The sequence below is a fragment of the Ochotona curzoniae genome, unplaced genomic scaffold (assembly GCF_017591425.1).
Source record: "Ochotona curzoniae isolate NIBS_2020 unplaced genomic scaffold, NIBS_Ocur_1.0 contig_3190, whole genome shotgun sequence".
Classification (NCBI taxonomy): Eukaryota; Metazoa; Chordata; class Mammalia; order Lagomorpha; family Ochotonidae; genus Ochotona; species Ochotona curzoniae.
The window spans coordinates 3845593-3868786 of record NW_024465751.1 but is presented as its reverse complement, the minus strand read 5'-3'; the positions used below and the strand labels follow the sequence as shown (position 1 = coordinate 3868786).

Below are 23194 nucleotides of genomic sequence, written 5' to 3'. Positions count from 1 at the left end.
GCATAGACCCCCCAGAAATGACTCATGCATTCACAGCTGCTGTGATGCAGTAGCATGAAGAAATGACAAATGGCAGGGATGTCACCAGCACCCGGGCAAGTACACCATCTCCTTCCAGGACCAAATCCTCAGTCCCTGCCCTGATGAGGACAGCAGTGTGGCCAGAGCTCAACTGACCATGAAAACAAGGTTTCACCAATGTTTCTCTGTGGCTTGGCGTATGATTTTTTAAAAATTTCGTACTGGAGAGAGAGGGATTTTGTTTTAAAGTAGAGAAAGTAAGATGCTAAACTCTTCTTACATTTAGAGACTGCAGCCTCTTTGCCAACTCCCTGTTCCCTATGCCCAGTGTACTGATCACATCCTCAGCATATATTTGTTGAATGAATACATGAACAGCATAGAATACACAGCTTATCAACCTTCCTTTCCCTGTCACCATGCTGCTGTATGAACTTGGTCAGTCAGTTCCCCATTTTTGGACCTCAGCTCATTTCGGACTGGTTCCAGAATGTCTGACATAGTTCTTTTGTGTGAAACTAAGATGACATTAACAAGAAGAATTACATGGTGAGAAAGTTATCTCTTTCCAAGTCGCTCATTAGTTGTTTATCTCAAAGAGAAAGTCTTAATGTTTTGTTAGTTTGTTGGGGTCACGTAAACACTCTTTTTTCAAATGTTTCATGTTTCATAAAGACAGGCTTGAGATTCAGAGCCTTGCCCCAAATAATAAGAATTTAATAGTACTGTCTCTTTTTTCATTTTTTTGTAATCATATTTTACTTACGGCAAATGATGTTGTTCATTATCTCCATGTAAAACTTCCTTTGAAAGCAAGTCAACTTAATTTAGAAAATGTGTCTAAGGAAAGTGGTCAGTGTTAATGCATGTCATATGTGGTCAGAACAAAAGGCTTGAAGAGGGTATAGTGCAGTTGCATTTGCCAAGTGTTTGATTGCTGAACGCATGGCCTGCCTCTGGCTGAAAGTCCTGGCTGAGTGTGTTTGTCTTGCTGACAGGCAGAGTCCCTCTTACCCTCTGGATGCTGCCCCGTGGCTAATAGGTGGGAATAAGGAAGCTGGGCTGGATCGAGTGCTCCCAGAATTCTATGTGTAGAGAGTGATACAGAGATGTAGGTGTAAGAGATCTTTCTTCACAAAGCCCATCCACAAATGTCAGCTACAGAGAAGCATAAGCCTACCTACGCCCCAGCCATTCCACAGGACTCGCTATACCTAAGAAAAACCAGTGCCTACATCTAACACAAGACAGTCACACTAATTCTCATCATAGCATTATTGTGTTTTTGCTACTGAAATTCATGATAGCATTATGTATCAAAACCCAAAACTAGGTATAATCCATGTGATCATGTAAAATAGAATGGATAATCATACCACAAAGCAGTATAATAAAATTTTAAAAAGCAAACTATGAGGTATGATCACAGCAACCAAAAAAAAAGATATCTCACAGATATAATGAGAAAGGGGGAAAATCTGCATGGAGTATACATGGTATTGTTCTACTTATGTGAAGTTTGAAAACAGATAAAACTAACCTATGATAATGGAAGTAATAAAAGGGCATCAACTGGGGTTAGTGGTGGTACACTGGCAGCATAAGAAAGCCTTGAAAGGTCAGAGAAATGCAAACTTTTTATATTTTGAGGAGGATGGTAGTTGCACAATTGCAGATGCTTTTGAGATATGCCTATAAGGCTGGAGCGCTTAATGCTGTGTACACTGCGGCTCAGCTGAAAACGAGCCCAGTAGCCCGAGTGGTGTCCCGGTTGGCAGTCATGGTACTGCACTCTAATTAGACTGTTGCTGTGGCATGCTTTTGGCCTTGTTCTCAGTTGCCCAGCTTCCCTGCAGCCGGAGCCAGCTCCCAAGTTGGCCTCATGCTCCCTGAGCAATGAGCTTGCTATCTTGCCAATGACGCCTTCTTACGCTCCTGTTAGCTTGTCAGGCTCTGCTGTTTGCAGTCCAATCTCTCAGTGGCCTGGGCGTGCTATGATTAACGTGTGACAAGATGGCTCTTGATCGAGACCTGTGATTTTGTTGCCCACCGAGGAGTCCACCAGGTACTGCAGAACGCTTGGTGGGGTGGGGATGACAGAAGCTTTCAGATTGGAGGATATAGCAGCCATGACATAATTATGAGAAGCCCCGGCCAGCTCTGATAGGAATCCGGGAGGCCTCTCTGATGCTTTACTGAGGTATTAAATTGAAATGAAGCATTAAATTATTTAATGAAAAATCAAGCTTCAATTATGAAATTGTTCTTGTTTTTGTCTTCATCTTTTCCCTGTCACCCCTGCCTCTGCCTTTATTGGTAACCTTGACCCTGACCCTGATGTGTACATGTGACTGGGTTTTGTAAATTGTAAAGCCTCCCAAATACCTGAAGTACATTATTATTAGTTCAAAGAGGGGAAAGGAAATTGATATGTGAAATGCTTGGCTGGCTTGAAACAGTAAAATCATTTAAAATTGTGCTTTACAAGGCTGCCTAATTGCAATAGCTATCAATTGTCTTGGAAAAAAAAAAGAAAGCATGACATTTCAAAAAATGTGAAACAAGTCAGGATCAACTATGTGATGATGGTTATTGTAGTAGAATTGTTAGTTTTACTTAATGGGACACTCAAAAATATAATTAGATCTTTAGAGCCTAGCTGAATAAAAGCACACAGTGAAATTAAGATAGTAGGTATATCGGAAGATAATGTTTCATAAAGAGATTATTTTGGTGAACTTTATTTGAATCAGGATGATTCATAATTGTATAATTACATGCTTGAATTTAAACATGAAATGCAGTAAATTATACAAGTAGCAAGTAGAGTATCTCTCCCTGGTAGTTTTCAATGAAATCATATTAATGAGACGTTGACATTGCCTTTTTTCTCCAGACAACAAGTTGTGATCAGCTGGTGGTGCTGTCTGCAAACAGCCCCACATAGGATGAAGCCCAGGAGCTCCGTGGTCCTTTTGGGGGACCCTCTCCCCATTCCCAGGTGTTTGGGTTTCCGGGAGGGCTTAAGGAGCAGCACAACCTTGGAGCCCAGGAGTGATCGCTCAGCAGGGCGCTGTGAAGACAGTACAGGATTGTGGGGTTTCCCCTGAGGGCACTTTGCCAGCAAGTCAGACTTTCCTGCCTTCAGACCTTTGCTTGCCACCAGCTTCAAGGTCAGAATCAGACTGATGCTTTGCCTCTGGACGCGGACTGACTTCCCATCCTTCTACTCTTTCAGAAGTTCTTTAAGTAATTTTCTCTGAGAGTGAGTATGAGAGACAGAGCATGCCCATCCGATGGTTTACTCCCCACATGCCTGAATCAAGGGCTAGGTCAGGCTGCAGCTGCATGCTGAGCACCCAGCCTGGTTCTCCTGTGTGCGCAGCAAGGACCCGGGAATTGGCTGCCTCCCAGGGTGTGCATCAGCAGGAAGCTGGAATCAAAGACTGAGACAGGACTTGAACCCAGACACTATGATACAGCACGTAAGACTCCCAAGTGATGTCCCGCCTGATGTCTGCCACCACCACCGCCCTGCTGTTTTCGCTCAGCGGCTCCAGTCAGGATCTGCCTTGGGCAAAGGCACACGGGTCACACAGGAGGTGGCTGGTTCGTTAGTTGAAAATTGGACATTAGGGTACACTTATGCAAATGGCAGAGCTCATCGACCTCGTAGTGCAGCTTTACAGGCTCTCATTCCCCCTGGGACGAGATACCATTTTCAGTATCTTTTCAGACCCTTGCTCCACAGATGGGAAAACCACAGAGGGATGTTTTAATTGCTTACAGCCTAACCTCTTGTGGCAAGAGCAGGATCAAACACATTCTGGATTGGCTAGTTAATTTGATTCTGATTCAGAATGAAAATGTGGAATCCTCCCATTTAAAAATAGTAAGAACTGGGCATAGCAGTGCATGAATCCAGCCTGGGACTCCATGTTCAGCCAGCTGATTGATTGCCTTCCAAACACCAACTCTATAGAGCCTGGGCTTGGTGTTTGAGGGGGCAGCTTTTCTGCTTTCCTGAATTCTAAGCCAACTGAGACAATTGACAAAGCTTGACTTAGGATAAAAGCTGGGCTGGTGATTGTTGTCCACATAGGCATGTGGCCATGGCAGGCAGGTTGCCTAACTCTGAACCTGGAATAACAGATGCCCCCACCCCCAGGAAAAGCTGCTTCTAGGATGGACAGAGCTTTTTCTGCTCACCTTCTGATGTAGCCATGAGCAAAGCAGAGCTGCTTCTCCAGGGCGGGCAGATCTCAAAGAAGAGAGAAAGAGAAGCTAAGGTATGGACTCCGGCTCCTTCCCAGGATGCACTCAGCAGGTGTCCTTCATCCTCTCAGTGGGGAGCATCCTGCTGAGGATTCCTCCTGTTTGAGACAGACTTTCCCAGATGGTGCACAGGATCCATACTCAATCTTGTTTAACCCCCGCTGCTTTGAGACTGTTTTGGATTCAGTGTTTGGCTCCTAATGAATGTACAGAACAGTGATGTACTCCCACGAGCAGGTTACAGAACATTCTCTCTCTCTCCACCTCCCCCTCTCTGCTGTCTCTCGCTCTCCTAAGTAAGCCAGGCTGCCATAATGTGAGCAGTTCTATGGGGGAAGTCTACAGAGCAAGGATCTAGGGTTCTTGTGCCTGCAGCTTCCCAGTCATGTTGAGAGCCTTGCGGGGGAGCGTGGAGGCAGATCCACCTGGGTTCCCTGCGGGGGAGCGTGGAGGCAGATCCACCTGGGTGCCCTGCGGGGGAGCGTGGAGGCAGATCCACCTGGGTGCCCTGCGGGGGAGCGTGGAGGCAGATTCACCTGGGTGCCCTGCGGGGGAGCGTGGAGGCAGATCCACCTGGGTGCCTGGAGAGGACTATAGCTCCTGAGTACATGCTACTTCCTCCCTGTGCTAGACCCTTCCTTTCTCTTTCCTTTTCTGCCTCCTCCATCCTCAATTCCTTCTCTCTTCCCACCTGCTACAGCCCTGAAAAATCAACGTGGTCCTCCCTAAAAGCCATCAAGAAATCTTTGTTGCCTAAGTAAAAGCCAGACCCCTTAGATTTCCAGTTACAACTGAGTTCAGAATGACTTGGCTGTTCTGGTGTAGAGGAGGGAAGCACTGATGAATGGATCGAGCCAGTGCAGAGAGCTTTGAAAGCCTGCAGGCGGGCCCGGCGCGGTGGCACAGTGGGTAAGGTCCTCGCCTTGCACGCCCGGGATCCCATATGGGCGCCGGTTCTATCCTGGCAGCCCCTCTTCCCTTCCAGCTCCCTGCCTGTGGCCTGGGAAGGCAGTCGAGGACAGCACAAAGCTTTGGGACCCTGCACCCACGTGGGAGAGGCTCCTGGCTTCGGACTGGCATAGTATTGGCCGCTGCGCTCACTTGGGGAGTGAATCATTGGACAGAAGATCTTCCTCTCTGTCTTTCCTCTCTGTATATCTGCCTTTCCAATAAAAATAAAATAAATCTTAAAAAAAAAGCCCGCAGGTGCACAAGCAAGCCTTACACTAGGAGGAAGCCGTGGTCCCAAGGAGCCCGGCTTGGTTCATTCAGTCATTCGTCCATTCTTCTTGCAGTTATTCACCAGCCAAGCACTTTTCTGAGGAAAAAGTTTTACACAACCATGAGAGCAGCAAACAATTCTTGCTCTGTGAGACATGATTTCCTGGGGAGAAGCAGATCATAAACAAACAAACAAAAAAACTGAAATATATATTACCCTGGTTGTTGAGTAAATGCTGTAGAGAAAAAAATAAGTCAGGCAAGTTAGGATAAGGCATCCTGAGAGTACTGAGATATAAAATAGGGAAACACTGAGTGGAGAAGTGGCACCTGGACAAAGGCCAGGCTGTGCAGGGCCCCTGAGAGCACTGGGAGGTCCTGGTGTGCCCAAGAGAAGTGGCATTAACCTCTGAAGGGTGATGCACTTGTGTTCTAGCAAAGGAGAAGTTTTGCAAGTCGTTTACCTTAGCTTCAGTATCTGAATTGTAACAGTGCCCACCTCGGAGGTGTTGTGAGTAGGGAGAGCATTCATGCATTTACTCTGTGCCCCCAAAGTTCATTGAGTGCCCACTGTGTGCCACTAACTGTATCATGTTAGTGATTATTAAAGAGAGCCAGATTGATAAGTGAGTTTGTCATTTTTTTCTTCAAAATGGCAACCTTGCTCTGATTCACCAAGGATCATGGGAGATAATTCAGTTTCACATATTTGTGTCTCTTCCCTGTGTTCTCTCACGGCCTGAATCCCCCAGGGGCCGTCAGATCATTCAGTATGAGATCATTGAGTGCAGTCCCCAAAGCTCTTACAGCAAACCTGATGCTAAATAATCAGTGACACAAATGACAGCAGTGGCTCCACGATGCAAAAGCTTGGGCCTTCCAAGTGATGGTGTAAGGTAACACCCAGATTTGGTTACTTTGAGCTCAAAGCCCGGGATGGAAAGGGAGATGTAAGGCATTGATAAGAAATCCCAAAAAGATAACAACAACAACAAAAAATTCCTCCATCTTTTCAGGCTATTTTATTCCAAGACAGTTTAGTGAATTCTCTTGGATAAAACTGGGTTACTCACATCGGCGAATGAGGGAAGAAAACAACTAAATACTTTGGATGCCAGGACGGATGTTTCACCCCTGGAGAAGTATCTGAACTTGGTGTGTTTGCAGTACAGCTACATCACGTACTCTGCCTCCAAGGGGCTAAGCACAGAGCTTGCCTTGGGGTCTCAAAATGAGTGAGACAGCCATTGCCCTGGAGAGGTCTGCTGTCTCTTGGGTGAGACACACACAAGCAAACAACGATGACGCACCCTGACAAGGGCTATGAAAGATGCAGACAAAGAATGCCGTGGGGGAACAGCTAAGACATGGTAATTCTGCCTCTGAGTATGTTGTTGCCGAGTGCTTGTGAATTAATGAAAGCTGCCAACGTTTGGAAGATGTCGCTGATTGTAAGCTATTCTCCAATTTAATAGCAGCTTCTGGGTAAGCAATAAAGAGTACTGCCACTGGGTAAACAACAAGGAGTACCATTAAATGGTCACTTCAATTACGACGTGCATGCCAATTATGGAAATTTTAGCATTGTGAAAGTGTGCTAGTTGAGCTCCCTTTCTGCTGAGCCCAGAATCTCCTACAGCAGATGGGGGTCTCTGCAGAAGCCTGATCTCAGCATTGGAGTGGGCAGGACTAGCACAGTAGCCCATGGGAGAGCTGAGAAAACTCAAAACACATGCAGGGTCCTCTAGGAAGCCAGCAAAATAAATGAGTAATGCCGGCGGTCAGAGCTGGGGGAAATGACGACTCCAGAACTCCTTCCTAGGAGAACACAGGATGTGATTGTGAGGGGTTGTTCCTGATGTTCCGCTAGAAGCAAGTACTGCTAGAATTCTCAGGTTGCTACCTCCTTTCCGAGGAGGCAGCCGTTGAGTGACTTGTGGGGACTCCGGCAAAGCTGGATATGTAAGTATGTAGTTAATTTGCTGTGATAATTGAGAACTAGGTCCCAGCAGGCTCCCCTCCCAATCTTGCCCCTTTTCTTTAAATAAAGATTAAATGGAACTTAAAGACTTCACGTTGAAGGGGCCTGGGATTCTCAGCATTCTTTCTAGGCAGTGCTGGCTTCCAGGAAGCAATGGTGAAAGCAAGCAGCGAGGATGAAGGCTCAACCAGCAGCCTTGTGGTCTGGAGGTAAAAACTGGGATCACCTGAGCAGAGGAGGTGGCTCAGAGGATGAGTGCTGAAGCTGGCCTGGAGCTGCAGCGGCATCCCAGGGCACAGGTGATCTCCCAGCATGGGAAGGAGCATGGAGTGTTGGGGCTGTTTAGACCAGAGGCACTGTCTAGTTTTATGCCCTTGGTCAGCACCTGGGAAATTACACACACACGTACAAATTTCAGTCAATTGCTTAAATTGTGTGTGTGTGTAGTATAAGAATGAGAATCTGGGCAAGGAGTGCAGAAGGGAGAAAACATGGACCCAAAAGATCACCTCGGTGACATCCTGGAGACCGCCTTGAGTGGGTCTGGGCCCTCAGGTGAGCGGAGAAGTTGATTGTAGTGATTGACGGCACAGTAGTGTGACCTCCCCATGCTCTGAATCACCCTGGTGCTGACCATGAGACTTTGGGCAAGCCAATTACTGTCTCCAGTTTCAGTCTGTTTGTAATATTTATTTTTAAAATACATTTTATTCAAAAATCATTATTAAAATAATTACATGGTTGATTAGGGTGGGAAGGATCAAGGTTTAGGGAAAATTGTGTGAATTCATTGCTTCCAAATTTGCTATTTCTTCTTGTTCCTGGTGGAAGCGGAGAAGCAAAGGGGGAAACCACTCATGACTTTCCACACATCCCAGTCCCCAGGGATGAGGAACCACCACCTCATACCAACCCAGAGTCTCCATGTGTACATATTCTGAGGGTTCTGTCCAAGTGCTTTGGATGGTTCTGAAATGCTGCCGATTTCACCGGTCCGAGGATGATGTCAATCTCCCAATGTCCATTGGTTCCATTCGCTATGACTTTTTGCTGTCATTATTTGTTTGGGGTTGTTGTTCAGTTAGTTCTGTTCTGTTATAGCATCAAATGTGCTCCTATATTCTCCATTTACAACAGGGCCTGTGTCCACTGTTTCACCTTCTTCATTAAGTAGGACATGCTCCTGCAGGCGAGTCCAAGGACCCAGGCCAGGAGACCAGAGCCCCGCCAGATCGCCCACCCTTGGGGCTCATAAACCAGGCACCTAACTTGTGGTTAGGCTGCAGGATCCAGGCCAGGCAACCTGAGCCCCACCAAATCCCCCACCTGTGGGGTTCACAGACCTGGGCCAGGAGACCCATGCCTTGCCAGATCCTCCATCCCGGTGTTCATAAAACCAACACCTGCTTAGAAGGTGGGCCCCAGGATTTGGGCCAAGTGGCCTACACCTCACCAGTTCTCCCTTCCCCAGGGCTCAGAAACCCATCCCCCACCACACAGGTGGGCCCTGTGAGATGTGCCAAGCTACCTGAGCCCTGTCAGATCCTCCCTTCCTGGGACTCATGTACCAGATCCCCACTGGGCCCAGACTGTAATATTTATTTTGCTGAATTATTGACAGAATTGAGATCATATATTATGGATGGCATATAATGTGTAAATGGCACATAGTAAATGCTTGCTGAAGAAAAATGTATTAAGATATTCATACTAAGACTCATTTTGGTCATTTGGCTCAAACAAACTTCTTTTTAAAAAAGTATGTATTCATATTTTTTTTTTCTGGCAGATTTCCAGAGAGAAGGAGAGGCAAAGAGAAAGATCTTCTTTATGCTGATCCACTTTTCAAATTGCCGCAAGGGATAGAGCTGAGCTGATCTTAAGTCGGGACCTGATTGGGAGCATGTGCCAGGAGCTAGCTAGGAACTAGGAGCTTCCTCGAGATCTCCCAGCCTCTACTGCTTTCTTAGGCCCTACGTAGAGAGCTGGGTGGGAAGTGGAGTAGCTGGGACACAAACCAGCACCCATATGGGATGCCAGCACTGGCAGGCAGGTTTTAACAGGTTGAGTCATCATGCCATGCCCTCAAGTAAAATTCTAAGTAAGTTCCTTGGACAGTCAGTGGGCTACAAGACTCTATGATGGAATTCCAAGTGACATTGAATGTCACAGTCAAATATAAAGGTTTGGGCCTGGCATGATAGTGTAATGGTTAAGATCCTTGCCTTGAACACACCGGGATCCCATATGGGCGCCGGTTCTAATCCTGGCAGCCCCGCTTCCCATCCAGCTCTCTGCTTGTGGCCTGGGAATGCAGACAGGACAGCCCAAAGCTTTGGGACCCTGCGCCCACATGGGAGACCCAGAGGAGGCTCCTGGCTTCAGATTGGCTCAGCTCCAACCATGAGGCTGCTTGGGGAGTGAATCATCAAATGGAAGATCTTCCTCTCTGTCTCTCCTCCAGTCTGTATATCTGCCTTTCCAATAAAAATAAATAAATCTTAAAAAAAAAAAGGTGCTTCTATCTTCTTGCTGAAAGACCTCAAGGAATCTCCCTTGACTTCTCTAAGCGAACCTTCCTGCCTAACAAATGGATGTGGAGACTCTAGAACTGGTATTGCTGATCCGCAGATAAGAGCCCCTTATCAGTTAGGCTTTCCACCTTGCTCAGCTCATAAAAGCCTGCTTCCTAGTGCTTATGGCTGACTTATAGTCAGTGCTACGTAGAGGTGTGTTGAATAGACAAATGAACAGATTAACTCAGGTCTATATTTATTCATCTATCCTTTCAGACACAAGTGGCTCAGACACCATTTATTGTATATGAAAAAAGATGAAAAATAAAGAGGAAGGATAAGCCACTTTGTACAGTGTTAGGGTAAGTATGTGTGTGTGTCCAGGGGGAAGAAATTTGGAACTAGCAACCAGAGGCTCCAGAGCAATTCTGGAGTGTGATAGCACTGGGGGAGAGTGCTCTCACAAAAGCCCAAAGGCATTTTGGAAAAGTGGCATTGTGAATTATGTCTCTTGGCCACTTCCTTCTTCTTGGACATATAGGAGTTAGAGTTGGTTTCCTTTCCATAACATTGGCTGCTGGGCTGCAATTCTTTCAGTTTAATTGTACCCAACCATGTGAGTCTCAGGACTTAAAAACTGTATACAAATAATGGGCACTCCAGTCATTTCAGGAATTAGATGGGGACTCGGGATCTAGAGACAAGTCACACTAAAGGTATGCTTAGAAGGAGCACTGGTGCTTTCTCTCTCTCTCTGATACATACACATATACTCTCTCTCTCTCTCTCTCACACACACACACACACACACACACACACACACACAACCTCAGTGCTATGGCATGGAATTAGACAAAATGCTACTGGTGGGAGCAAGGAAGGCTTCAATAGAGAAGGTACATTTAAACTGGGCCTTAAAGGGGGAGGTACCCAAGTCATTGTGGAGTCACAATCTAAGCAAATGCAAATAGGCATATGTGTATGTAACATGTGAGTGTACATATTAATATTGATATGTACCAGAGTGCTATGTGGTAAGCACAGTGCACTGGGAACACACAGGAAGGGGAAGCTGAATTCACAGGGGAGTGATCCTCACCTAGGGCTAGTTGATTGCCAGGAATGGCATCTGAGTCTAGAACAAGGGACATTGTTTCCAAAGTCTTGGAAGTCGCAGGCCCTTGACCTTGAAGCTTGAGCCCAGCTGGCCAATCCACAAGTTGATCCTTTGGTGTTTGCAGGGTGGATAAGGACCACCCAGGGTGTGTCACATGCAGCAGAGATCTTAGTGATGGCAACACCCAATTCTGTTCTGGTGACAGTATCTTTCCAGGAAAGTGATGCCACCTGGATTTAGTTCCACACATCCATCCAGAGGAAGGCTCAACCATCTTTGCAGAAGGAGGCTACTGAGGGTTGCAGAAATAGCAGCTTGGAAAACCAAAAGCCTTTTCTGGCTGGTGGGCTTGGATTGGAAGAGGACTGTGAAGAGGAACCACAGTCACAGCTTAGATCTTGTGCCAGTGCCTTACATGCATTGCCCAACATGCATCTGGGTTTATCTGCTTCCAAATGTTATCGCATGATTGCTCAGAGTGTTAACACTTTAGGATGTGGAGGAGCTGGAGGTGACCAGGCTGGGCAGGCTGTAAAAAGCCTCTTGTCTGGTGCATGATGTGAGCTGAGCCCTGGAGGTTGGGAAGCATTTGATTCCTGGGTTTCAGGAGGTTGGGCCTATTGGTAGGTGACTTAACATTGGTCAACTCTTCAATGGTCATCATTATACTATCTGGTGAAGTTTATCAAAGAATTAAGTGAGGGCCCGGCGCGGTGGCGCAAGTGGTTAAGTCCTCACCTTGCACGCCCGGATCCCATATGGGCGCCGGTGCTGGTCCCGGCAGCCCCGCTTCCCTTCCAGCTCCCTGCCTGTGGCCTGGGAAGGCAGTCGAGGACGGCCCAAAGCTTTGGGAACCTGCACCCGCGTGGGAGACCCGGAGGAGGCTCCTGGCTTCGGACCGGCATAGTATCGGCCGTTGCGGCTCACTTGGGGGGTGAATCATTGGACGGAAGATCTTCCTCTCTGTCTTTCCTCTCTGTATATCCGCCTTTCCAATAAAAAAAATAATAATAAAAATAAATCTTAAAAAAAAAAAAGAATTAAGCGAGACAATATGCTCCTATTCTATGTGGGGAGGCAGAAATGCTCCCTCCCCGTTTGACAGTTGAACAGACTGAAACCTGGCTCATAACATACACTCAGTAAACAGCAGTGCAGTTGTCATTCTCATCCCAGGCATGTGGACAGATGAAACAGTGACATACAGCTACACTGATATTTCCCCCACAGCTGGAGCAGCTGCATACAGCACAGCTGGAATAGCACCTGCATACAGCAGGCACTTAATAAAGATCTGCTCAAGGCACGAAATCCTAGATCCTCCACGTACTATGTTTGTGACTTCAGGCAAACTGTGCCACCTCTCTGTGTCTCTCTCCTTATCTACGTAATGATGATAATAGTTTCCACCTCACGGGATTATGGAGAATAAATATCTGCATAATACCTGACAGAATGCTTCCTGTTTATTATTCCTAGGAGGTGACAAGAGAATGACTGATTAGGAATTCTCATGTTTACTGTCTCCTCTTCCTGAACACCTTCATGAATTTTGGGGGATTTTTTTCCCACTCATCTGTTTAATGGAACACCCCTCCTCCAAATATCGTGGCCTGAGAATCACTCTGTTGACGTCCTACTAGGAATAAAGGGATAGGAAATTGAGAAGTCTTGGTTTAAAAGCAGACAGTAGTATATGTAATGGTTGGGGGAAAAAAGCTATGAATGTTGTAAACTATAGATGCACTGCTTGTTGTTTGACCTTGGCTGTGTCCTTGAGTTTCTCTGGGTTTTGGTACTGCAACTGCAAAAAAAAAAAAAAATGTGACTTAGTAAAGCATCTATCTATAGCCTCGGTAGAGAGTAGTCCCTAAGTGGGAGTGAACAAAACACACGAGTATAGACAACCAGGAAGGTACTTTTGGATGAATGGCTATATATTCAGCCATGTCCTTGAGGGCTATAGTCATTGGCAAAGAATGGCAACTTTGCAGTCAGTATGATACAACCAGCAGGGAGAAATGCTGGTGGCCTGTGGCTAGAGTCACACTGAACTTTGGAGGACATCATATAGAACATGCTGGAAGACACACCTTCGGACCTCATTCTTTACCTTACTCCAAGTTGTTGTCCGGTTGGATTTGTTTTCTGCCAAGATTTTTAAAAAATCTGCTCCCTGGAGAAGAGTTGACAAGATCTTCTGACAGGAAACCTATTATTCCACTTGCAAATCACACACAAGTATGCTTAGGCCTTGGCTAACTGGCAAGGGACCTGTTGGCTTTGGCAGAGAGGGTCATGACGGGGGACTGGTAAGGTGGCGATTGAAGGCACTTGGTACCAGCAATCTGATCCAGCCAGCATTCATTTGCCATCTCTTCACTGTGCTATGCACTGGGGACTCACAAGTTGACAAGATGTGGTCCCTGCCCTCAGTTGTTCAGTTCAGTGTGTGTTGGGAACCCAGAAGTGCAGCTCATATCCCCAAGAACAGAATACATCAGGGACGTTGATACTGGGATCACCATGTGGGCATGGAGGTCAAGAAGGTGGAGTGTTGGCATGATAAAATCTCTTTGGAAAGAATATTCTTCCCTACTTCTCTGTCAACTGGAGATGCAGAGAACTCCATCGGTCAGCTTACTGTTCAGAACATTTCATTTTCTTCTGAGACCTTTAGACCTCATCCTCACTCCAATTTGTCTTGATGAAACACCAACCATTTTTCAAATGAGATTTGTTATTTGGCTCTTTAAAGACCTGTGCTCATTCATTCCACAGGGTTTCACTGGGCCCTTGAGTTGGGTGGCAGATAGACCAAGTTTTGGGAAGGTCCTAAGGGAAAGGAAGATGCTGGGAGAGTTTTTCACTAATCCATGGCATCCTAAGGAAGTGAACCCAGGAGTTCTCTTCTTTCAACTCATGGGAGAGAGAAGAGGGAAGGATTTGAGGAATATAGAGCAGACAGAATCCAAGAATCTGATGGCATATTTCTGTGGTGTGAGGGGGATGAAGGCCTCTGTGCTGGCTTTTTCGTGGTTGATGTCTGCCCACTGAGTTCATTGTGGTGGTTTTTCTGTAGGTGGACCTTGGGGCCTTCTAGGTACTTCTAATGTCTCAGGACACACAGTGGTTGACTTTAAGTGGTACCCTAATAAGGCATTACTTTAAAATATAAGGTGAAAGAGATTTTTCTCTTTTCTTAGTTCTTCTTGTAACAATAGGAAGGAAGTATCATTTCTGAGTTAACATGAACATCTTACTTGCTCTTTCCAGTGTTTATTTTGAGCAAAGCCAAGAATCATAAAGAGGCTGTGGAATTTGGCTGAAATTCAAAATAACGTCTTATTTTCATTGTAAACTTTTTTTATTGCCTTTTGTGTATAGAAAGCACTTTCCATTTTCTATGTCAAGTTCCTTTCATAGATACTTTTATTTCAAGGTTAAAAGGGAATTTCTCTAAAGAAACAACCACACACACACACACACACACACACACACACACACACACAGTAGATAAGACCATTGTGTTATTATTGGAATGATGAAAGGGGACACACATGTCCTGTGTCCCTTCTCTTCCTCATTATGACAGAGTGACTGATAGTAGCAATTGAAGGAGGTTGAAGAACTGTCAGAATGATGAGTAATTTTGGGGGTCAGTATTATGGCACAGCATGTAAAACCAGAGGCTATAGCATCAACATTCTGTATGAGTGTTGGTTCGAGTCTTGTACGCTTCCTTTCTGATTCGGCTCCCTGCTAATACTCATGGGAAAACAGCAGAGAATGGCCCAAGTGCTTGGACCCCTGCACCCTTGTGAGAGACTCAGAAGTTCCTGGCTTTGAACCAGAAACTCATCCAACTCTAACTGTTGTATTCATTTTGGGAGAGTAAGCCAGTAGATGAAAGATCTCTCTCTCTCTGTTTCCCCTTCCTCTTTTCTGTAACTCTTCCTTTCAAACAAATACATCAATCTCATTTTAAAAGTTAGTGATCTCACCAGTGGCTCTCAAGGTAGATCATCCTCCCTCCAATCTCCTGGATTAGATGCACAACTATTTCTTGGGCACTTGGCATAATTAGAAGTAATCATTTCATTCAAATAGACTTAATGTGTTCATAGACTCTGACTTATTTCAAAGAATAATGTTTTTGCATGAGTGGCCAAATAAAAAGGCATGAGGGATGCAGAAAGATGGGAGATGGAGAGATCGTCCACATTTCATCCTAGCACAGGGATTCACTTGTTTGTGTCATAATACCTTTCTTACAAGCAATGTCATGAGCATCTCAGTGAATTTGTTACTGAGGCAGTGAGTGAAAAAGGCTGACATGGGTCAATGATTTGCTCATGATCACACCAATGGCAGTGGTCACACACTTGTACCATGTACTCAGCATGCACGTGATGCAGATCACCCCAGCAGCCTTCCTAGGCGAAGCCAGGCACTACTACCATAGTCTTCATCTTTAGGGACAAGAAAACAGACTTCATTGAACTTGGCCAACATCGCACACCAACAAAGTTGACATTTTCTTTGAATTCTGGTAGTTTGGCAATAGTGTGTGCACTTAAAAACTTTGCTGTTGTTAACAAGTTTAACAAATAGCTTAACAACTACTGGGTGATGGTCAGGACTTTGATATTCAGTAGCCTATCTTCAGCAAATATGGATTGAGCCAGTGCTGAGTGCTAAGCACTGTGTTAGACACAGGAGCTCCAGAGATAAATTAGGTTAAGTTTCTTCCCTCTGGGATCCCAGAATCTAATGAATGGAAGGGCACACACACACACACACACACATACACCACCACCACTACTACCACCACCACCAACAACAATATTACAATTGCCAGAAGGAGCGCAAGAGCTAGGTCGAGTCCCAGCACAGGGAAGGGTTTGCTGAGGAGGCATGGTGAGAGCCAGTCTTCACGGATATGTATGAGGTCATGTACCTGATGGATGGGGGTAGCTAGAGGTGGCATAAGGAGAATGTCTTCAGGTGGAGCATGTCGCTGGTGTGGGTGATGATAAAGTGAGATGACTTTTCTGGGAAAATGTGATATGATGTGATGGAAGTCAGGAGGCAAAGGGAGGAGAGAGGACCTCAGAGGAACGTGGGTACCCCAAGGAGTTGGGTTTGAAACACCTGGTAAGATAGAAGTATCCACCAATTCCATCTACCACTATGTAACATCTGGGAAGATCCCATACACTGAGACAGCATCATGGGACATCCCTGCCAAGTGCAACCATTAATGTAGCCTTAATGCAGGGGAAAACGCACACTTTTTGAGAGGTTGAAGAATTGGCAGAATGATGAGTAATCTTTGGGGCCAGTGCTGTGGCGTAGCAGGTAAAGCCACAGGCTATAGTACCAACATAGTGGATGAGTGCCAGTTGAGTCTCGGATTTAAGGGAGGCAAGGTAGGGGCCCTTGATGTCCCTCACACCTGACTCCTATCAGCGCTGGATAAAGACCCTTTCTGAGTCAGTCCTTGTAGAGACTCCCTGACATTTGTCATTTGTCAGCTTCCCATTCACTTAACAAGATTGTTGCACTTAATTCTCACCTTCTCTGTATTTAGTCATTCTCCTTTGAAGGGGGCTGGTATAAAGCAGCCCTGAAGGAGTCACGCGATGACACTGAGTGGAGCAGAAAATCATCATTAGCACAACCTGCCAATGAAGCTCAGTGTTTACTCAACTTTCCCATCCCTGCCATATTCATCTGTGGAAATGAGTTTTGCATAAATTTGTAGTCATTTTGAACAGAGTGACAAGCATGCTGTTTAGTATGCACAGACATGCCATTCCAGAGTCTTCTGAGGTGTCTGTAACAACAGTCAACACTGTTGAGCACTAGAGCGCCAACAGCACACAAGACACTGTAGCAAGGACTGGGAAGGGGCAGAAAGTACAGAGCTGAGTGAGGCGAGGGGCTGCATTTGGCAGGCAATGTCTGCTAAGGGAAAGAAAAACTCCATGTATCTGTAGCATAGCCTGAAGGACTGAAGCGTGTAGCTTTGACATTCAAAGGAGGATAGTATTTCTGGCTTAGAAAACTGACAATGGCTTTGGGGTGGTTCCCTACTAATGGGGGTTTCAGTCACTTACTCAGCAAAACCGTGTTTGCCACGGTGATAAGAATTGTGGTAAGTGCTACAAACACTCCGGTAATGAGCAGGCAGAAAAGATACCCACTCTCCTCCAGGTGTGTGTTCTAGCAATGGGAGACACACAAACATGTGAGTGAATCAGTCATGGATAGGCACATTCAAGATAAGTGCTATAAAGAAAACCCAGATGTTTCGAAGAATGGAACTTGCATTATTTTTAACATATTGTTTACCCAATACTATGTCAATTAATTCCATAATGTTGTATATTGATACTGAGGCCTTGTTGGGGCTTTTAACTGACCGGATCTTTACTCTGTTAGACCTTTCTTCAGACCATAGAAGTTCTCCCCAAGAGGCCACTGAACTTATCTGGACAATAAGACGCTGAACTTTATGCTAGGCATGTGTTTGCAAGGAATGAATCTCAACTGAACTTGAACTATGGTTATGCAACAAGGTGGAGGAATCCACCATGGGGGGAGGGGTTTGGGAGGGGTGGGGGGAATCCCCAGCGCCTATAAAACTGTACTACATAATACAATGTAAGCAACAATAAAAAAAAAAAAAATAAAAATAAATAAAATTTTGATTAAATCCAAAAAAAAAAAAAAAAAAGAAAATCAAACAACATTGGGGCAGGTGTTGTTACTGTAGGTTAAGCAGCTGTGGCTCGCAATGCCCATTGTCCCATATGGGAGTGCCAGTTTAAATCCTGGCTACTTCACATGTTATCTAGTTTTTTGTTAATGCATCTGAGAAGGCAGCAGAAAATGACCCAAGTACTTGGGCCCTTTACACCCATGTGGAAGATGGTCATAGAATTCTGGATTCCTAAGTTCTGCCTGGCCTACCCTGATTTGTAGGCACTTGGAGTGGTGAACCACTGGATGGAAAATTCTCTCTCTCTCTGTCTGTTGCTCTACCTTTCAAGTAGACAAAATAAGCACTAAAACACCACCACCAAAGCAATTTGATCAGTAGACTGTGTCTGGGCCAGATGGAACTACTTATAAATTGACCAGGAGGGCAGATCTTACAGGTTGCCCTTGTAGGGGTTTTGATGAACAGAGCTTGGAACAGAGGTAACTACATGTCCTAAGGTCCTGAAGCAGGGGTGAGTGTCAGTGATGTGTGTGACTTGGGTGCTCAGAAGCCAGAGCAGGACATGTGGTTGATGAGGTGGGTAGATTTCCAGAGGCGTGTCCCACACAGCCTTGAGCTCTGCACAGAGTGGAAATGGTACGTTGCAGGCCTCCTCCTAAAGAGACTCTTGAGGTCTCAGTTCCCAAGGTAAGGATGGTGGAAATTTTCTCCTGTATCCAGAGAATAACAGTTCTCTGCTAGAGAGAAGGAGACTGCAGGCAACTAGATAAAAGCTGCCTGGGTGTTGGCAGAGCCACACTGAGGGAGGGCTGGCTCCCTAGGACCTCACCTGCGGGGCCTGCCTGGCTCCATTTCCCTAAAACAGCTCACAGGCAACTGGGGAGGGAAATCCCTTGGGTTTACAGGGATGCAGGAAATGGCGTCACTGGAGTGTGGGCTCCCCTGGGAAAGGGAGTAGCCTTTCCTGGAGGAAGGACTTGCAGTGTCCTTGTGCTCTGCGCTGGTCTCCATGGAAATGGCCAGGGACCTAAACAAGGAAGGAGCAGGAAGACAGCTGCAGACAGAAGCTCCCAACCAGGGAGCCTCACGCTATGGCATCTGCACATGTGTCGCCGAAACCCCACAAGGGAGGGTCAGCTGTGACCTTGCTGAGCCCTGGGCAACCCACAGCAAGTCACAGGCTTTGTCCGGACAGGGAAAGGCTTCTGACATCATCGGAACCGGGAGTGACCTGACTTGCCCAAGTCACATGGGAAGTCCTACAAACTGCCTGCTAATGTCCACACAGCTGATTGAATGGTATGTTCGCTGAGTATTTTCCGTGTGCTCAGCACAGTGTTGATTCTTTCCCACACATGACCTTGGTTCCTTTGTACAATCGTCTTGAAATACAAACAGTGTTACCCCAGTTTACAGCCAAGGCAAGAACCTTAGGGAACCTGGTTAGATGGTCAAAGTCATGAAGCAGCTGAGCAGCTGGATAATTGGGGAACACTGACAACAGAAGCCCATCTTGTCACCATCACGCTTGTCCGTCATTGCTCTGTCTTCTTCATCCTCATGGGGCCCACTTGCAGTGCCCAGGGTGGTTTCCAATTCACGTGTCAAGTAGTTTCAGCTTCTGCTGTTGAAATATACAGTGGAGCTGTTCTGTTGGAGAATTTAACAGCGAGAAAGAGGCCTCAGGCCTGGGTAGAAACAGCTGTCGAGATGAATAAACTTGTTCTTTCCTGATTACTCAGGTAATAGCCGTTATCCTTGAAGCACATGGAGAAATTGCAAGTAAAAAAAAAAGCGCTTGCTTGACTTTGTGGTCTTTGCCCATTTGTATTGGTCATTTCCTTATCAGCTTGCAAAAGAACAGTGTCCTTTACATTCCTAATTATGGCAGATATGTTTTGTCCACTTCTGGCATGTTATTTGTTATTGTACTTTCAAAAGTGGCTGTGCCTGTTGCGAGTGGCTGCCTCAATTTTTGTGGTCTAGTTCCTCGCCCTGCTGAGATCTGGTCTCAGTATTTAGAATGCCTGATTGGCAGGAGCCCTGGCAGGCCTTGACACAGGCTGCAGCAAGTGTTTGCCCTGGGCTGTCAAGGTACTGCTCACCCAGCACAAGCTGAAAAATACAGTCCTGTCCTTGGAAGCCCTAGGCTGTCCCCAGTCATTTTCCTTTCCTGGTTGAGCAGCTTTCTGTTCTGCGGACAGGAGTTCCGTCCAGGTCTCCAGAGGCCGTTGTATCAGCCCTAGATGAAGTTAAAACGACAGAGCCTGCAGCATGGCTCTTTCCACTGCCTAAATCTGTTCAGTTTTCATTTGTGTGGAGTGCCGGAGCCTTGTTACTGGGCCCATCAGTGGGACCAAACCCCCTGGGGACAGCAGCTCCTCCTGATTGTTTTGGTGTTTGTGCATGTTGGTTTCCATGCCCCCATGCCCAGGAGGTAGCAGAGAAGTCACGATGAATTTGCTCGGCAGATGGGGAACTTGAGGTGCTGTGGCAGGGCTGTGGTTAGAATTGGAGCAACGGTGAACTTTCCTGATGTGAAAATGGGATCTTGGGTCTAGGAGATTGTGAGGGAAGAACTATTTTACAGCTTGGGAAATGAGGAGGGTGGAGCGAGACTCATTTCTGTGGGTACCTGGCATTTCTGTGGGGATCTGCTTGCCCACTTGTCCCAGTCAGTTCTTTCCTTTTGTGTCCTCACTTCATCTCCCTCATGAAAATCACTGTCCCAACTGGACAATGTCAGAAGGCACAGCTGATGATGAGAAAGAAGAAAGAAGTAAGAGATAGAAACTGTGATGAGGAGGAGACACCATTGTTAAGTGTGGACGTGACTTTATAACCACAAGATCTAAGACACTCAAATTAAAAACAGCATTACCAACAACGGAGCACAGGGAAGCATCTGAGTGGCAAAATTAGTGTGTTTTAATCTAGTAAAATCCACTTGCAGTATCAACACACAGGTAACATACCATGGTAAGTTATGGATATGATGTCCATGAAGTACAGGTGTATGATGTACTTGAACTTGCCACTGAGGACTACACAGGAACACAAGGGAAAATACGTGATACATTTGTGAGCATGTCCGCTTCAACCTACTCAACTTCCTAAACTAGTGTTTAATGTAACATCAGGCCTTTTCAAAAATAGATTTTTTTTCCCTTGAAATTAGGCATGCTGAAGTTGATATGACAAAACAGATGAGGCTGATCCTGTAAATCCTGAAAAGCAAAAGGTAGTGTAGGCCTGAAAGACATAGAGCTAAAAGGAACTAAGCAGTTGCTAATGCTGCATGCACAGACAGACAGACCCACAGAGCAATGTGGGAGTCCAGAAATAGACTCAAACATACATAAAAATTTAGTTTGTGTTGGAGAGGACATTTCAAATGAGAGAGGGGAGAGGAGATTATTTTATGAGTGTGTAATGTTTGGACACATGGGAATCATCTAAAACAAAGTTTGGAGCTCTGCTTAGTTCTCTCCACCAAAGAACTTCCAGATGGAGCGAAGATTTAAATTAGGAAAAAAAAAATCCTGTGAAAGTATGAAAAGAAAACAAGGGAGATTTTATTTAAATAATACCCCAAAGGAAAGAATCTTGTCTTCTTTAACATGACACAAAATTCAATAGAATCTGTTTTATAAAATCAGAGTTGGGGACCAGAACTGCTGCAGAGCAGGTGAAGTTTGTGTCTAGGCTGTTCTGCTTTCTGCTCCTAAAGTAGCTCGCCACGGATGCACCTGGGAAGGTAAGAGAAGATGACCCATGTGGGTGATCCAGATGGAGTTTGGCTCCTGACTTTCATCTGGCCCAGTCCTAGCTATTGTGTCTGGGGAGTAACAGAAGATCTCCAGTCTCAACCCCTTTCTCTGTTGCTCTGCTTTTCAATTAAGTATAAAACACTTCTTCTTCTTTTTTAAAGAAAAGAGATATTCAAGTATGTTATCATAATAATTTTGCTGCATTGGGAAAGCTACCGTGAAGTCACAAGATAGACAATAACCTTGGTTGAAAAAAATGCTGCTGACACATGAGACCTATGAAGATAGCCAAGTTCCTCTTAGCTCTGATACAGACTCCTACAGAGGAGTAAGGAGACACGTGAACAACTCAAGGGAAAAGTGGAGGATATGAACAGGTAGTTAAAGTTCATAGAAAAATGAGTAACAGTGGCTTTCTTTTTAAAAAAGATTTATTTATTTTTATTACAAAGTCAGATATACAGAGAGGAGGAGAGACAGAGAGGAAATCCTCCCCAAGTGAGCGCAACGACAGGAGCTGTGCTGATCTGGAGCCAGGAGCCAGGAACTGCTTCCGGGTCTCCCATGCAGGTGCAGGGTCTCAAGGCTTTGGGTCATCTTTGGCTGTTTTTCTAGGCCACAAGCAGGGAGCTGAATGGAAAGCGGGGCTGCCGGGATTAGAACTTGCGCCTGTATGGGATCCTGGTGTGTTCTAGACAAGGACTCTAGTTGCTAGGCCACCATGCTGGGCCCAAGAAGAGCTACATGTGACACCACAAGTTGGTGCATTCACTCCTTTTCTTCCAAAAAAATAAGTAACTACAGTGCTGTTAGATATGAATTAAGTATTAAAGATATGAACATGTATAAAACAGATTTTAAATTCCTGCACATGTACATCATGCATCATACATCATACACATAACTTACCATGGTATGTTACCTGTTTGTTGCTACTGCAAATATATATACTCATATATATGTTAAACACTGAGATAAGCAAAACTCTAGAAGTAACAGAAGACAACCGAGTGTTTGTCAGGAATGAAGATGAGGTGCAGGGGCTGACTGCACGGGGCATCAGGGTATTTTCTGCTGTCATAGAAAGCTTTCATATTGCAACCAGGATGGTATTTACACATCTGAAAACATGTCTTAAAACTTATGAAATTTTAACCTTTAATGAAAGAGAGATTATTGCACACAATCTGACATGCTGCATCAGAAGTTTCATAAAACAATATTTGAGTTTTGTATATGAAGTGTTCTCTGATCCATTTCATCCCACTCTTCATTACAGGAAAACAAACACCAAATAAATTCACAGCATATATTTATATGTATATATCCTGCTGCATAAAATGTACCTGACCCTTCTATATAAATACATATAAAATGCATCCTGTGTATAAATATATCTACACACAAGGGACCTTCAGAAAGTTGATGAAAAATGCATATAATGAAAGCACTATGCATAGATTGAAAATATTTTTTCACCAAAATATGTTTATCTCTGTATTTCATTTTCTCAAACTTTTCTTTTTCTAGAATTTCTAGAACTTCTAGAAGTTCTCTGACATA

At 45.2% G+C, this 23194-nt stretch overlaps 1 long non-coding RNA gene across 1 annotated transcript; it reads left to right on the top strand.

Annotated features, from left to right (window-relative positions):
• The first annotated feature begins 7452 nt into the window (after positions 1 to 7452).
• LOC121155951 lies at positions 7453 to 23180 on the top strand. The gene is made up of 3 exons (XR_005883772.1): positions 7453 to 7479; positions 10291 to 10376; positions 23162 to 23180. It is a non-coding gene; the product is annotated as an uncharacterized LOC121155951 (long non-coding RNA).
• Positions 23181 to 23194: the final 14 nt, after the last annotated feature.